Genomic DNA, 4,347 nt, shown 5'->3' on the forward strand with positions numbered 1-4,347 from the left:
TAACTACACTCTAGTAGACGAGTGCACAAGAATAAAAATGGCTTCTTACAGAGTGGCACATGTTTAAATAGCTGATTTGTGATTGTTTTTACTCGTTTAAATACATTGAATAATGTGGAAATGATCATTGGTAATGAGGATGAACTAAGTTCAACTAGGATTATTGGAGAATAACTGACCCCTTTTGAGATTTTGGGATTACATTTCTGGAACTGGAGCAGCATAATCTATGGAAATCAAGCTAAATTCCACTAATTTAGTCTTTTGTGCTTGCAATAATTGTGGCAAAGTCAAATCAAAATACCCAAATTTGTAGCTTCAAATTAATTCATTAAATTATCTCAATCATGGGTTAAATATGCACAAGGTGTAGAATATATTTTATTTGCTACAAATTCTCTTGCAGAGGGGAAGTATTACAGAATTCTGCTCTAACAAATAAGTGGTTAGATGTTTAAATAAAACATTGTTTTTGTAACTTGCTGGCTCCAGCCATAGCAGGAGACAAGACATTTGTAGAGTTGTTTAAATCAGTTTAACAGAATGAGCCTTCGCTGAGTGGCGTTTGGGACAATGTTAACGTTCATTTTTAGGCTACTGGGTCTTCAAGAAATAGGAAGAACAACTTGAAGAGCAGATGTTTTTATTGTGCGGTGCACAACATTTGAGCTGACGAATGCAGACCTGAAAAAGCCTCTGCGCTATCAAGGAACGTGTAAGCAGTTTACTGAAAGCAAAACAAGATTATGGCAAACTCAAGGAAATAAACAGTACAAACTGAATTTGGTTCTAGTTTTAGAATCCTCTGTCCAGTGGATAAGTCTGCATTTATTTGTTTGTTCTGGTGAAGGCACTATGATGAATAAAGTTTTATCGTATTCTAAAGGAAATTGATCCTAGTGTTGTAATAGTGGCGAGGTGTGAGCAGGAAATTAAGCCATCTTGGCCAAATAGTAGAAGAAAGCTTGAGGAATCATCTGCTGCTGTTCATACCACAATAGGGAAAGGTTCCAGCAAATTGAGATAAAATGGCAAATATGAAATTCAGGGTGGAGAATACTAATATGCAAGGGCGGTTTGAGATTAAGGAGACAATGTTGGGGCTCTTGAAGAGAATTAAGGTGAATAAATCTACAGCACCTGATGGGATTTATCTTGGCTTATTCAGAGGCAAGAGAGGAGACTAGGAGCCCAGAGAAAGATCTTTGCATCTTCTCCAGCTACAGGTGAAATTGTGGACTGGCAAGTAGCTAATGTTCCTTTATTTAAGAAGGGAAGAAGAGAAAATCCAGGGAATTATAGGTCGATGAGCCTCCCGTCAGTAGAAAGGAAGCTAGTGGAGAGGATTCTTTGGGATAGGATTTACTCCCACTATGAAGAGAATGGATTAATTGGGGTCAGTCAGCATAGCTTTGTGTGCAGCAGGTCTTGCCTTACTAACTTGGTCGAGCTTTTTGAGGCGACAAATGTGATTAATGATAGTAGGATGGTGGATGTTGTCTACATGGATTTTAGTAAGGCATTTGATAGGCTTCTCTGGTAGGCTGATCTAGAAGGTTAAAATGCATGGGATTAACAGTGACGTGATCATATATATTGGGAACTGACTCACTAATGGAAGTCAGGGGGTTATGGTGTAAGGACAATATTCAGCCAGAATCAATCACATGTTGGACCGTTAATATTATTTCTCAGCATTTATACATATGTTAGTGTCATACCAGGTGTTCGCAATTATAGACAATAGGTGCAGGAGTAGGCCATTTGGCCCTTCGAGCCAACACCACCATTCAATGTGATCATGGCTGATCATTCTCAATCAGTACCCCGTTCCTGCCTTCTCCCCATACCCCCTGACACCGCTATCCTTAAGAGCTCAATCTAGCTCTCTTGAATGCATTCAGAGAACTGGCCTCCACTGCCTTCTGAGGCAGAGAATTCCACAGATTTACAACTCTGACTGAAAAAGTTTTTCCTCATCTCTGTTCTAAATGGCCTTTCCCTTATTCTTAAACTTATCTTTAAACAAACTCCCTTGCCACTCATGTGGTCCCCCTGGGGTGATATCCCTTCCCTTTTATGGAGGGTGGCCCCAGCGCACTCTGCTCCTTAATGTCCTGAGCTGAAGGATCTTAGACTAGTTTTGCTCCACAGAGCCTTGCTGCAAGCTGCACCAAGCCTCAGCGAGTCCCTGAGCATGTACTCAACAGTCTGGAAAGGGGCAGATCGCAACATTCCCTGATGGCCATCTCGCTGTATTGGGAGGCCAACAAGTTCAGGTAGAGCAGAGGTCTTTGACCGAGTTGATGATCTTCCAACAGCACTTGATGTCCATCCCCGGAACACCCCATAAATCAGTGTCCTGTTACACAGCTGCTCAGGATGAACCATGACAAGGACCTGTGCTTCATTCTTCTGACTGCAAATCCACGCCCTGGAAAGAGGTGGGCACCATCTATTTAGTTATTGCTTGGATGGTTCAGTTGCCTGATAACACCTGGGCAAAAAACTGTCCTCGCATCTGGTGGTATGCGTTTTCACACTGCTGCACCGTGGGAGAAGAGGGAATGATCGAGATGCGACTAGACATTGATTCTGCCGGCGGCATGAAGTGTAGATGATGTCAATGTTTATGTTGTCCAGAGATGTTGCCTGACCTGAGTTACTCCAGCACATTGTTTGCTTGTGGCGGTGGACATGGTGAGTAAGCAGGAGATCCAGCGGCGTTGGTGGGCAGAGCACGGGTGCTGGGTGGACACTCGCCACTGATGGAGCTCAATGCCCGCCTGCTCTGCAGCCGTCCTTATCATTGCCTGTCAGCAGAATTATACCATCCTGATTGGCCCACCCTAGTGCCTGTCCATCATGGTCATACGGTGTGAAAACAGGTCCTTTGGCCCAACTTGCCCACACTGACCTAACGTGTCCCATCTACACTAGTCCCACCTGCCTGCATTTGGCCCATATCCCTCCAAACTTGTCCTACCTATGTACCCAAAATAGACACAAAATGCTGGAGTAATTCAGTAGCATCTCTGGAGAGAAGGAATAGATGACTATTCTTGCTATTGAGGGAGTGCAGCGTAGATTCACCAGGTTAATTCCTGGGATGACGGGACTGACATATAATGAAAGAATGGGTCGACTGGGGCTTGTAATCATTGGAATTTAGAAGGATCTTATAAAATAGAAACATATAAAATTGTTAAGGGATTGGACAGGCTAGATGCAGGAAAAATGTTCCCCATGTTGGGGGAATCCAGAACCAGGGGTCACAATTTAAGAATAAGGGATAGGCCATTTAGGACTGAGATGAGGAAAAACTTTTTCACTCGGAGAGTTGTGAATCTGGAATTCTCTGCCATAGAGTGCAATGGAAGCCAATTCACTAGATGTTTTTAAGAGAGAATTAGATTTATCTCTTAGGGCTGACAGAATCAAGGGATATGGGGATAAAGCAGTAACAGGGTACTGATTTGGATGATCATAATTGAATGGCAGTGCTGGGTCAAAGAGCCGAATGGCCTACTGCACCTATTTTCTATGATATTTCAAGTCGAGACCCTTCTTCAGACCTTGGGTCTCGACCCAAAACGTCCCCCATTCCTTCTCTCCAGAAATGCTGCCAGTCCCGCTGAGTTACTCCAGCATTTTGTCTATCTTTGGTTTAAACCAGCATCTGCTGTTCCTTCCTACAAGCTATCTATCTACTTGTCTAATTGTTTCTTAAACGTTGCGCTAGTCTCTGCCTCAACTATTTCCTCTGGGATTGTTCCATGCACCCACCACCCTTTGTGTGAAAATATTACCCCTCAGGTTCCTCGTCAATCTTCCCGCCCTCACCTTGAACTTGTCCTCTGGTTCTCGATTCCCCTGCTCTGGGCAAGAGACTCTGTGTGTTTACCCTATCTATTCCCCTCGTGATTTTATACACCTCTATAAGATCACCTCTCACATCCTCCAAGGAGACTCCCCGCCTGCCCACGTGGAGGGGGGGGGGGAGAGACTACCCGCCTGCCCACGTGGGGGGGGGGGGGAGAGACTACCCGCCTTCCCACGTGGGGGGGGGGGAGGGACTCCCCACCTGCCCACGTGGGGGGGGGGAGGGGGGAGAGACTCCCCGCACTCTTTCCCGCGGCGCGGAAGGCGCCCGCTGACGCTGACTAAAACCAACGGGGAAATTGGCGCCCAAACTCCGCCGCCCAACCAGACGTCAATTTGGCATGAATGGTGGAATTCGCAATGCTGCAGTGTCTGTGGATAGGGATAGATAGAGAGAGGGATGGAGGGAGGGATAGAGAGAGTGAGAGAGATAGAGAAAGAGAGAGAGGAGGGGCGTTTGCAGAG

The sequence above is a fragment of the Rhinoraja longicauda genome, chromosome 30 (genome assembly GCF_053455715.1).
Source record: "Rhinoraja longicauda isolate Sanriku21f chromosome 30, sRhiLon1.1, whole genome shotgun sequence".
In the NCBI taxonomy this organism is placed as follows: Eukaryota; Metazoa; Chordata; class Chondrichthyes; order Rajiformes; family Arhynchobatidae; genus Rhinoraja; species Rhinoraja longicauda.